Source organism: Plecotus auritus, assembly GCF_963455305.1.
Source record: "Plecotus auritus genome assembly, chromosome: 11".
Classification (NCBI taxonomy): domain Eukaryota; kingdom Metazoa; phylum Chordata; class Mammalia; order Chiroptera; family Vespertilionidae; genus Plecotus; species Plecotus auritus.
Window position 1 is genome coordinate 53,719,627 of NC_137777.1, and position 12,789 is coordinate 53,732,415.

General features: G+C 45.4%; 1 protein-coding gene across 6 annotated transcripts in view; it reads left to right on the forward strand.

Moving 5' to 3' along the window:
• The first annotated feature begins 4,534 nt into the window (after nucleotides 1-4,534).
• Nucleotides 4,535-12,789, forward strand: part of RALYL (RALY RNA binding protein like) — a 573,551-nt gene continuing 565,296 nt past the window's right edge. For 2 of the 6 annotated variants that reach the window (XM_080647101.1, XM_080647105.1), the window contains exon 1: nucleotides 5,643-5,901. The gene's annotated coding sequence lies outside the window, so the exon portion shown is untranslated. Of the gene's footprint in view, nucleotides 5,615-5,642; nucleotides 6,153-12,789 lie in introns of those variants that run through there. The other 4 variants (XM_080647107.1, XM_080647102.1, XM_080647108.1 and 1 more) reach the window with 4 other exon arrangements.

Genomic DNA, 12,789 nt, shown 5'->3' on the forward strand with positions numbered 1-12,789 from the left:
AAGACACCTCTTGTTTTTGAAACACCAGTGAGATCTCTTTCTGGTGTTCTCTTTGGGAAACTGTCCTTCCGCCAGAGGAGGTGTGTGAACCCAGCAAGGCTGCTTTCTGGAATGTCCAGGTACGGTTAGTTTCACTGAAGACATTCGCTGTAAAGGCTGCAATATGTTTTTAAAGTACATTTTGTCCTGTCTTGTAGGACTCATCAGTATGACCCAAATCTGTCCAGTGTCGTAGTTGTCTTATGTTTCAAATAAATAAATAAAATAAAATCCATGCATTTTTTTTGGAGATTTCCCAGCCCCCCCTCCCCATATGCTTCCTCTGACCATTTTTGGTCTTCTCTCATTCCTATCTTGACTTCCTCTCTTTCTTTTTGCTCTTCCCCCCACCCCCCCCCCACCCCCGCATTCTCCTCCTCTCCAGACACTGTCACTGCCCGGTTTCTTAGCTGTAATGACCACACCTGGTCACTGAAGTTCCTCTTCCTGTTCTGTGGCCTTATCGCTCTCACTCACTGGCCGTGAAGCCCTTTGCTGTTCACCTGCTTCAGCCCCAGCTCCCTGGGCAGAGCCCTTCAGAAAGTGGTTCGGATTATGAGGATTTTATGACAGTACGTGTCCTTTGTCAAGCATCTAAGACACAGTACGAAGTTTTCCAATGGCACAGTCTCCTGTATGATTCTTCTTACCAGCATTTTTAGCTTTTTGTTTTGTTTTGTTTTGTTTTGCATAAACCTCCTGTCTTTTCCCTTCAGGCTTCTTATATGCTTATATTATATTAATATATAATAAAGTGTTTTAAAAATAACTTGCTATTTTTTACCTTTGGTGCCTTTTCAAGGGCCTATTTCTGGCTCTAGAATTGCGGCATTTTTATCTTTAACTCTTCAAATCTGAAGAGACACCCTGGATACATGTGCAGCTTCTAAATTTATAAACCGACATATTTGACATTCTCTTTAGAACAGATGCTTGACAGGCCCGTCATCAGTGAAAACGGCAAATGGCGCAGAACACGACACGCACAGGGGCATGCGGCTCCTCCTGCCTGGGCCAAGTGTGTTCGTGGGAGAGCATGGGGCTCCTGGCGGCACACGCTCTCTCACCTTTGCCACAAGTCACTTAATCATAAAACCACATTCAACCTACTTAATGCAAAAAAAAAAAACAAACAAACCACAAAACATTCAAAGTAAGAATGCTAGTAGACATACTAATTTGCTTTACATTTATTTTCTTAGTAATATACATATATATCTTATTAATTTTGAATGAGTGTACCTAAATCATAAGAAATTTATATGTGTATTTTACTCCATATATCTGAATTTTGTGGATGCCATAAAATACATAGAGTGAAGTAAGAAATATAAAAAAATAAATTACACAGCACATCTGACAGTTCTACTTTCCTGATTTCACTCATTTCATATCATATTGTTAATATTTATTTTCATATTTTCTAACACTTTGATAATTTGTAAAAATTATTTGATGAGTTTTGGTATTTGCAGTTCCTCCAATATGAATATTGGAAAAAGTAAAGGAAACCCACCAAACTAAAAAAGAGAATTATAAGTACTGTGTGTTTCTAGCAAGGGACAGAACATATAATGAAAAATAAAATTAAAATCACTAAGTTGTGAAAAAATTGCCAAGCAAAACAAGAGAAAATGATATGAGGGCATTGATTATAAAAGCATACATTGGACCTGTGATATTGTGACATGATTTCTAAGTATATATTCATATGTAAAGTATCTATTTATATGCACACATAATTCATGTACCCTCAGTATCTTCTAATGGAAAAACATGGAGCTTATGTAGCATAGATTTCAAAACAGATACTTCCTCAGCTGGCATTACTGACTCGCCTTACCTTGAATCCACTGTACTGCTCACTTATGAACCCTCCAAGGCGAACTCCGGATGGGGAGCAAACGGTCACCACTGCAAACTGGGTTTAAAGTTTCTGTGGTTGACTCCGGGGACGTGGCCAGAGCATGGGGCCACCACGTATGCGGTGCAGATTTTTGCGAAAGAAAACAAACAAACCCCTTTATCTCGGCTTTTGAAGGTTTATTTTCTTCTCCTTGTGTTCCATGAAATAAAAAAAAAAGTGAGTGAAGATATGTGTATTGCTACTGTTATTTGGGGTCAATAATATAGCTAAATTGATTCCCACAAACTTATTTTACATCTACTTACTTTAGAGTATTGAGCACTTGTTCACTGACATCAATAGCAGTATTTGAAAATACTGAGCATCCTTTATGTATTTTTTGAGATATTTTATTCTGTCAAACCAGATAACATCTGGGTCCAATCCACCTCTAGCAAGTACTAACAATGGCATCCTTGGCAGACATTTTTAAATTTGGACTTTATTTTCCTAATCTGTAAAATGAATAGAAGGACACACTGCTATGGAGCAGACACAAGGAGATGAGAGCGGGGCTCAGTCCATACTGGTTCCCTGAACTAGCTGCTCACTCCCGGTTTAAGGCAGCCGCAGCCAGAGGAGACCAGCCAGAACCATAGTGGAGTATGGGGGCACCGCGCTGTGGTTATGTAAGGAGACGGGACGTGCAGGGAGGACGCTGACGCCTGCTTTCCTTTCCCCAGCAGAACTGCGCTTAACATAAAGGGGAGCCGTTTGATTGAATAATAAAAGCCTGCCTATCGCTGAGCTGGCTGCCAGCCACCTCTGCAGAGCAATTCTAAACAGCTTGTTTTCCAAGTTCTTCTGAAATAAGTCTCCAACACTGGCCACTGCCTAACTCAAAGGTGCCAAACTCATTTCTGAGGTGAAGTGGCTCACATGTGAATCCTGCGGGGAGGTGAGTGATGAGAAAAATACACAGTAGCATTATCTTCTCCTTACAATGATTGGAATCAGATGCTTTGTACATGAAAACAAAAATTTGGAAAATTTAACAAACTAAGGTTTCATGATAGAAAAATTAACTCATGACTCAGAAGAAAAAGACATGTGAAGAGATCTTATTGAAAAAAATTATAAAGAAGAAGCGCAGCGTGTTTTAGAGTGAAAGGCACATTTGATCTGTATTATGCAGCTTAAAATCCAGTGGTTTCAGGATGGAATTCAATGAGGCTTCAGAAGGTACCGAATCACTTTCTCAGACGGTATTTCTCATCAGCAACCCCCATAATGTATGAATAATAAGTTGTAGGGCTAGCAACCCTCCAATATAAATATTTAATGATAGTTTAATGCTTATTTCAAATCTCTTTTGTTTAAATTGTGGATTATGACTGTATTGGATTCTGACCAGAATGTTTGAGAAACCTATTTGCTGTTGAAGCTCTCTATAGCGGCTGCATACTTAATTTTCACAATTGTCCAGGGTAGGTCATCTCTGCGAGACATTTCGTCTTAAATGTCAACCTTGGGAACATAGAGAGAGCAATCTGGGGACTGTGGAGCTGTGCTAATGTCTAGTTCTCAAACACGGAGATGCCAATTAATGCCACACACCCCTGACAAAGCAGTTTGGAGAGATGGAGAGATGGTCCTGCTGTGGGTACTGCACAAAAAAGAAGAAAAATGGATGTGCTCAGGCGCCAGAAAGAGGGTTCTTGAACAGGCAGTGGAAGCATCCCAGGGCTTCCAGAGATTGGCTGATGGAATCTTTGTTCAGGCGACAGGCATCCTCAGCCAGACGCCAGGTGGAGAAGCCCGTCACCTCCCACCTGGGCTGCGCCCACTCCTGGCGCGCTTCTCCCCCTCGCCGCCGCCAGCTGCTCGCTCCCCACTCCGTCTGTGGACTCACACAAAGGACTCGCTGGTTTCCTGGCCCCCGGCCCTTGACTTCCCGCCCCAGCCCACAACTTGAGCAGGAGTCAGGCAGGAGCCCCAGCCATGGAGCCTTCCAGAAGAGCCTGGAGGCCGGCGCGCGCGCGCAGACCAAACAATGCCTGGTCCACGCAGGAATGAATTCACGCCCCACCCCTGGCTATGAAGCCCGCGGAGAGGGACGTGAGACAGGGTCCTGCCGGAGAGACGGCGGTGTCTCTCCACCTGCGGACGATCCTCTCTGCGGCGCGCGACGCGATGCCCGGCACTCGGATGTTTTGATGGCGACCGAGATCTAGGGTGGCTTTGCCCGCGGCAACGCCCCCAGTGTCGCCGGAGCCAGGTTCCCAGAGCTCCGCGAGGGGGAAGCGCAGATCTAGGGGGGGAGCGGCCGAGGCCGCCTGGGCGGGAGGGGACCTGGGGACCAGGGGGCGGCGGACAGAGAAACTTCGGGAGAGCCGGCTGGCTGGGCGCTCTCCCAGGTAACTACCTTGAGACGGCGCAGGGTTGCACCCCAGAGGAAGTGGCAGCAGCGCAAGTTCTCGGGGAGCAGCAAGTTGTTCCCGCCTCTCAGGCGTGTCCACGGCACCGCGCGGCCCGCACACGCGCTCCGCATCCAGGCGGCGGCGCCAGCGGGGGCGGCGTGACTGCGCTGAGGCGGCTGCGCTTCGGGCGGCCCGCGCGGCTCCGCTCCCGGCGCTGCCCTCCCGCCCGCCGGCGTGTGCGCGCGCGTGTGCTCGGCCCCGCGGGGCCCCTGCTCGTCTGCGCGCGGCGCCCAGCCAGCCTCCGGCCCCGCGCGGCTCCGTGGAGCCCCGGCAGCCCGGCCCTCCCGCCTGCGAGGCCGCCTGGCTCCTGTCACGTGTCAGTATCCGAGGTCGAGATCCAGAGAAAAACGCGCTTCATTCCTTCTCCCACCGCCATACTGTATTTTATACCAAATCTCATTTTTATTCCAACATTTTACTCCCGCTCGGTGAGTACCTTCTCAGTGGCATTCTTGTCCTATTCTTTTTTTTTGTCCTTTTTTTTGTTTTTTGTTTTTTTTTTCTTCTTTTTTTCCACTTCTTTGATTATTGTTTGTATCTGGGAACGCTGGAGGAGATGGTTTCGAGCCTTTTCCTGAACCCAAGTTTTTCTAGCAGGCGATGGTTCCGTGGACGCGGCAGGTCCCGAGTCCGGGCGACCGTGCTGCGGAGCGACTCCGGCGGGATGTGCAACTGGTTTTATGGAAAAAGCGGTGTAAAGTGTGGTGCCTGTTTTTTCCCTTTGTAAAAATATTTTAAAAGCATGTTTCTACCTCTTTTTTTCGCCTACTCTTTTTCTGATAAGATTTTTGGATAGGTGGGATTTTACGCAGTGTTTACAAGTTTGTGGTTTTGCAATACTGGTACAAACCACTGAGCAGAGGCATTCCTTTTCCATTTTCTTGGTGCCCTTTTTGGAGCCGGTGAGAACAAATTCGTTTTTCCCCTGTTTTTGATACCCATTGATAACGTGAAACTTTTCTTGCAGCTGGTGACTGGGATTATTTTTAAGCAAAATACTTTTTTTCCTCCTTTAAATTAACCATGACTTTTGCACACTTGGCTTTTTTAAAACCCGAGATAATTTTATGATAGATATCCTGATATCTATATCTATATTACCCCTTCTTCCTGCCCCGCCGCTCCCCTTATATCAATTTTCAAATGATGGCAGTGGAAGGTTTTTCTGGAAAAAAAAAAAATGAAGTGCGGTTTGGTTTCCTTGTCAACGGAGGATGAAGTGAACAGCTGAGCAGCTCGCAGAGAGCAGGTACTTGGTCCCTTTGGAGGCGTTTCCCGGGTTTGCAATGGCAGCGCTGGTCCTGGCGAGGACGTGTGTGTGTGTGTGTGTGTGTGTGTGTGTGTGTGTGTGTCTGCGCGCGCCCGCGGTGGGGACAGCCCAGCCCGGCGCTGGGGAAAGTCCCCTGCCTCCGATCCTTTCTGGATGCGCGCAAAACACAGTCCCTCCTTGGCTGAGCCCAGGTCTTCGCAGCAGCTGGCGGCTTCGGCGCTGTGGGCGGCGGAGGGCGGCGGCCGGGACTCAGCACTCCCGGCCCTGTAAGTTCCCCCGGGGCTAGGGCCCTGGGCGCTGCGCAGGCCGGCGGGCGACCCCTGGAAGTACCGGGAAGTGGGAAGGGAGCATCCAGGCAGCATCCTCCCAAGGGGCTGGCAGCTGGCCACAGGGCCAGGCGCTGGGGACCTTTCCAGGTCCAGGGAGGATGGCACCAGCCCAGGCGCGTGCTCAAGTCCGGCTCCTCCTCTTTGCCAGGAGTAAACAAGGCAGTAGGTCTTTCCCAGCCTGGTTGCAGGTGAGGGTTCGGTTCGAAGGGTGTTGCTGTCTCAGAGCGGCTGTGTTTTCTTTCTCTGGTGTGCCTCTGGGGTGCTAAGGACTTGCTGGTGTCTTCCAGGGAATGGGAACACAGTTACTTTCTACGATGCGCAATTGGGTATCACGTTGAGGATGAAACAGTTTGTATTAATGAGACCACTCCCCTAAGGTACAAATTCCCCATTACTTGAGGTGTAAAGAAACATTGTTTGCTCTTTATAGCCACCTGATAGTGGTGCCAAAGGCTTTCCTTTGAGAACCGGGCAGGACAGGTAGGGGTTGGTGATGGTGTTGATTGTGTTGGTAGCAATGTTCACAGTGTTGAGTGTATTCTGTGGAGTTTGTGGTAGTTTATGATTGTTCTGTTATACGTTCCAGCATAAGACTTTTGGGAGATGAACCAGTTGGTAATAAAAAGCCTTTTTGGTACTAAACTCCGTAACAGAATCTGCTGGAAAGCTTGCTGTCCAAATAACTCTGCCCTATGTACTTGAAATTTTAAAATCTGGAGGTTGGCTGGTATTTAAAGGACTTGATTTTGAAGCCTTTATTTTCTTTTTCCAAAAAGCGAAGTCCAGCTTAAATTTATCATGTGTATGTAATTTGTATTCTTTTAAAACGAAAAGAAAGCAAATGAAATAATTTATCTCTCAGACTTAGTTTTCTTCTATGTTATCTATAGACTTAAAAACTAATTCCAGCACTTGGAAGGGCCCATGACAAAGGGGTTAATAACCCATGATGGCTTTTTCAAGCCAATATTTCCCTAGGTCTATAACCCGAGTTTGTGGAATGAAAAGTTTTATGCCTGTATTTCTTTACGCCTGGTGCTAATCGGGTTAGGAGTGCAAATGGCCATTTCTCTGTAGAAGATTGAAGTTTATTGTAATATCCAGAGTGCTAGATATCTCTTTATTCACCATGCACTGTCTCCTCAAAGGTCTTTTTGCACCACGCAGCTTTCTCTGGGAAGAAAGCCCTGTTGCATTTGTAGCAGGGAGACAGCTCATGTCCGGGCTGTGGACTCCCACACTCAACGCGAAGAGGGGAGAGCTAGGCTGTGACTCGGATCCTAGGTGAACCAGCTTCCAGTGGTGATTGTTGTGCATATGTGCTGTGCCCTGAGCACACTATTAAAATGGGGTCTTTCATCTGGTTTAAACAACTCACGAAAGCATTTTAAAAACCACTTGCAACATTCTGGTTTTCTAAATCATTTTTCTCATAATAATGTGTGTAAGTAGAGATGCTTAAAAATGCAAGATAATGCATGTGTACAATATTTTTTTCACAGGTTGCATGCCCTGTAGATCCTTTAGTTCTTTGAACAGAGAGACCGAGTGGGAAAGAAACAACTTGAGTAGTCAAACCAGAATCGCCACTGAGGCTGGGTGCTGGCCTGCGGGACGGGGTGGGGGGTGTCTCACAGCTGGGGCAGAGTTGAGCTGTTCTGTATGATGCACCCCAATGAGATAAAAACCAATGAAGGAGGGAGATGTTCATAGGACTTTACCGTGGGAACACATATTTGCCTGTGCTTTGAAATCTGTAAGTAAAAATCATACTAAGAACCTGTGTCCATCTTCGGTTTCCATTGAACATTCATCAGGCATTATAGAATATGCTATGTTACATTGTTGTCTGTTACATTCCAATCTTTGAGATTTATTCCTCCGTGGATCATATTGGTAGTTCTACAGCTCTTGATACTGGCCACCTATTCTGTGAGTTCTTTGGTTTAAAATCTCTGTGTGCAGCCCCCTGTAGTTAGCACCGCCTACTGGCTCGTCATGGGAAACAACCTTGTTCTTTCATTCAGCAAGCAATCCACACAGTGATTCTGGATAACTTAATCATGTGAATAATTTTCAACTGCTTACAGAAAGAGAGAAAATAAATATACTTTGCAGGGAGAGAGGCCTTGGGAAGTGAAGGTGGGAGGCGAGGGAAAGAAAACGTAAATTAAATTGACTGGTGGACCACTAACTGACCTCAAGTATTGTATTATCTGAATTTCGATAAAGAAATAATCAGAAACTTAAAGCAACTTGTTAAATGTCCTGGAAGTATAAAAATGTTCCAGGAACTTTTATGGCATGCCAAAATTAGCACGTAAAAATATCCTGGATTACTGAGTTAATTTCACAGTATCTGCCCCAGTCTTAGCATTGCAGAGAAAGGAAACCCTCGTCCGAGTCCTGTCTAGAATGCCTGGTCTGTCCAATAATTTTTAAATGAGGACATGTTCATCAATAAAAGTAAACATTTAGTTATTTCTTATATGTATCCTTACATGGCTATACGCAAGCAAGCAGCACGCTGATTTTTATGCTGGTAGGCATGAAGCTGAACTGCTTTTATACATAAAGGGGGGAAGTTTGAAACACACACTTATAAAGGCACTCGTGTTTACAAAAGATAAACTGCATTTTTTTAAAAGATGGTTGGTTTGTTTTCTCTGACTTTTATGAAAGGCGAGTGGTTAAAAGAATTATAATTTATGCAAACAAATGGTACCTTTAAAATATAAAAATAATGGAATTGAAAGATAATGCACATACATTTGATATACCAAAAATATGTATATCGTCCTAGTTCAAAGAATTATATGCTATGTAGGTAACTTTTCTTAACTAAAATGGCCATTTTGTGAGACAGCTGCAGTCAGGAAAGCCTTCTGCTCGGGGCAGTGGGGTCTCGCTTGCTCACTGCTTACTGGCAGTGTACGTAACTAAGTACGCTTGTGTATCCAAACAAACAAAACTCGGCGTGGGGAGCAGAAGAGAAGTGGATAGTTAGGATTGTTTGCATGATCAACAGGAAACTGAAGAAAATATTTCAATTACAATTTAATCTATTCTCCTCTCTGACTTTCAAACACTTTCCTTTTTAAATGGTGTTAGCTGTGACTTAAAAAAAACAAAAACAGTTATATCTTCACTCCTTTTATCACACTGCCATTGAGAAAATCATATTTTGTGCATAAAGAACCGAGTTATTAATGAATTTTATTTTTAAGATACTTTGGCAGGCTCTGGAAAGTAATAAAAAACTAATTTTAAAAAATCTTCACTGATCCTAATATTATTGTTATTGTTTCCTTATTATTTATTATTATCATTTGCTACTTATACTGACTTGCACAAATCTTTTTAAAATCGCATTTTTTATAATTCAGTGTAATTTAAAAAATGTAATACCTTTCTCTTCAGTAACTGACAATGACAACATGACCATTCACATTAATGACAAAGAGGACAGTGACTTCCCACCACCATGATTTTGAGAACAGTAACTGTGATATAAATTTAAGTAACAGCTAATTTCTGAATGTAACCAAGCTTAGCTACACATTTAGCAAGTCAAGTATGATGTAAATATTATATTTTTCACCATTCTCCTTTTCATTATTAAATTTTCCTGCAGAATACATATATCTACCCAATTATTGCCAATTTTAGTAGTTTTGCTTATTTGCATAGCTTTTTTATTTTGAAGAAAATATCCAGGGATTTACTTTTCATTGTTGCTCATTTGTTTTGTTAGACTTCTGTTAAATAGCAAATGTACATTATGGAAAATAGATTTTGTATTTTTCCAATGCTGCCATGAATTTAAAGTGTTTGTTTCTTTGTTTTTACATTATCTCGCTGTTTTTCTGGGACTGAATGCTGGAAAGGGTAGAGGTGTTGATGCAGTTTCTCTAAGCTCTCCTGGCGGCAGAGAGGGCAGAGGGGGAAGCGGAGTTGCTGGTTAGGATAAAGGTCCTCCAGCCTGTCTGTCCGTGGAGACGGCAGTGGGGCCGAGGCTTCCAGAGTGCCTCCATGAGCATGTGTAAGTGTAGCAGGAGGCGAAGTGCAGTAGGAGCGTGGGAACCTGTCCTGTTCCCTGACAGGCGCCATGGCCATCACTAAGCACCCGCGTTCTAAAGAAACACTAGAGATTTTATTTGCATAAATCCATTTCATGCCCGGCCGGCCGGCGTGGCTCCGTGGTTGAGTGTCTACCTATGAACCAGGAGGTCACGGTTCCCTTCTGGTCAAGGGCACATGCCTGGAGTGTGAGCTCAATCCCCAGAAGGGGGCGTGCAGGAGGCAACCTGTCAGTGATTCTCTTCATTGACGTTTCTATCTCTCCCTCTCCCTTTCTCTCTGAAATCAATAAAAATATAGTTTTAAAAATCCATTTCATAAAATTACATTTAACTCGTTCGTTAATATCCTTTCTTAGAATTACACAGTGGACATTAATTTTTTTCATACACAATCCGTGTGTTTGGGGAAAACATTTGTGCACACTGGTAGCCACATGCTTGATGATCAGAGATCCGGGGCCATTTAGAGGGTGGTAACCGGCTGGGGGAGGGCAAGGCTATTGCCTGTGAAGCCTGGGGAAAGGAAAAGAAAGGACCGAGGTCGCCTGATGTGCCACGTGGACGCACTTCCGTTTGCACTTCCCTATGCGTTGGTGCCATCATCACTCTTTATATTTCCGAGGAAACCGAGACTGGGAGAGAGATGTAATTTACTCAAAGCTGCACAGGAGGCCGAGGGACAAGTGACAGGACTGTTTGAATTGACCTTGTGTTTGTTTTGTTTCTCTTAATATAAAACAGCTGCTCTATATTTACTCTTGATCCATTATTTAAAATGACTGGATTTTGGCAGGTTTTCACATCTTCCCGGGAGGGGTCGGCACAGGGACGTTTGCAGGGGCTGTGGGCACGCTGTGGCTGGGGAGACAGATGGGTCCCTGCCCGCAGAGGCTGTGCAGAGGCCCGGGAAGCACTCCGCAAATATTTACTCACCACGCACGCACAGAATGTAATCTCCACTCGGGAAGTGTTTGCTGTTGATGTGGAAAATTAGTCTTTCGCAAGAGGAAAGTGAACAGCCAGTTCCCTCATATCGCGGCCACTCAGAGGTGTCTCTCTGTCTCCCCACATGGCCTCACCTCCACTTCAGATTTCTCCATGGCATGCACTTGGATGTGCTCTTTCCCCAGCTCACTTTATCTGCTCTTTAATCAAAGGAAGCACACGTAACTACACAATATCATTTTAGGGTGCTGCTTCGAGTGGCCCCTTGAGATGCGTGGAAACGTATTTCATTATTGAATAGTTTCCTGGGAACTTGAGAAAGGGACTGTTTTTCAATAAAGTGGAGGCGGGGTGAGTGAGGGTTGGGAGATGACCGTAAGTCTGCAAGTCCACAAATCAGCGGATGTGGAGGCCCTGGCGGAGCGCTGAGATTTGGAATCTGGATCTCCTGAAATCAGTGGCATAAAACAGAATATCTAGAAAACAAGATATATCTAGAAAAAAAAGAATATCTAGAGGAGAGCCTTTTGGTTGGGGTGGGAGAAAGGGTCAGTTCTGACATGTCACTCATTTGAATTCCGACATTGCCTCCTGGCTAAAACCACTGATGTATGATTGCCATGCAGGTCTAGAGCTGACAACATGCGGAAGCTAGAAAGCCAGTGTAGAATCATCTGCATTGCACGTTAGGAGAGAGGAACTCACCTGAGGCATTTTTCTGAGTGGAGGAAGAAGAAGCCAGTTAAAGACAGAAAAGGAGAATCAGGAGGCTAACCACTGAATTAATTTTCAAGAGCGAGTTCCAGAATGTTCTGAGAAGGTTGCATGATGGGTAGCTGCGAAGAGGTTGGCACCTCTTAGAGAGGAAGGCAATGGAATCAGTTCCCTCGTTAACTGAATGTGTCCTCTGCTCAGCCCTGTGCAGGAAAAGCTAGCAGGAAACACCTCCCATCAGGAGCCGCCTCAGGCCCTCAGATCTCAGATAAGGGAGAGCTCAGAGGTTGAGGTGAAATGGTTTAGGGCCAGGGCCTTGGGGGATGTAGAGAAGTCTATAGGAAGATTCCAGTAAGGAGGACCTGGACCACATGAACAAGCCTTTGTCGTGGCATTAGTCAGCACCATGGGGAGACTCGCAGTCTATAATCGGAAGGAGCCCAGCAAACAAGGGTGTTTACGTGTTAGGACATGAGCAAGGCTGCAGCGGTCAGGCTGGACAGGGCTTTCTGGAGAGCGCGTCTGTAGAAAAGCCAGGCCGGGACCAGGGCTGGCAAGGGAGCTCCCTGGACAGGGGAGACCGCAGACCCTGAAGTTCGCGAGCACGTTCACTCTTCACTCCAATGAGGGAGGTGCAGAAACGGGTGGTTTGGGTCAGAGGAGAATATTCTATTTCCAGATTTTAAAAGTGGAGCAGAGTCTAACAATGAACAAATTCTAGACGTTGGGAAGGCACCTGGCAGCTGCTGCAGGCGCTGAGACGTCCGTGTTATGAGGGAAGCTGAGAGTTAAAGTGCAATTTAGAGAGCGAGTTTTTAAAAAACCTGTCATAGGGTGAGAGGAGGAAGGCAGAAAGGAAAGGCTGAAAACATGGACTGGAAGTTTCAATGACCTTCCTGGACGTTTAGAAGCACCTGCCGTCAGGAAGCTCCCGGCAGGTGTGTAGTCGCTGCTGTTGTGCTGGTTCTGTCACTAGGGCTGGCCCCGCCCTTTCCCGCTGGCAGAGCATCCCTTCTGGACCCGGCTGACTGCTAGGCAAACGCTGGTCATATTGGCCTCATCTTTGTGACACCGGGAAGCATCT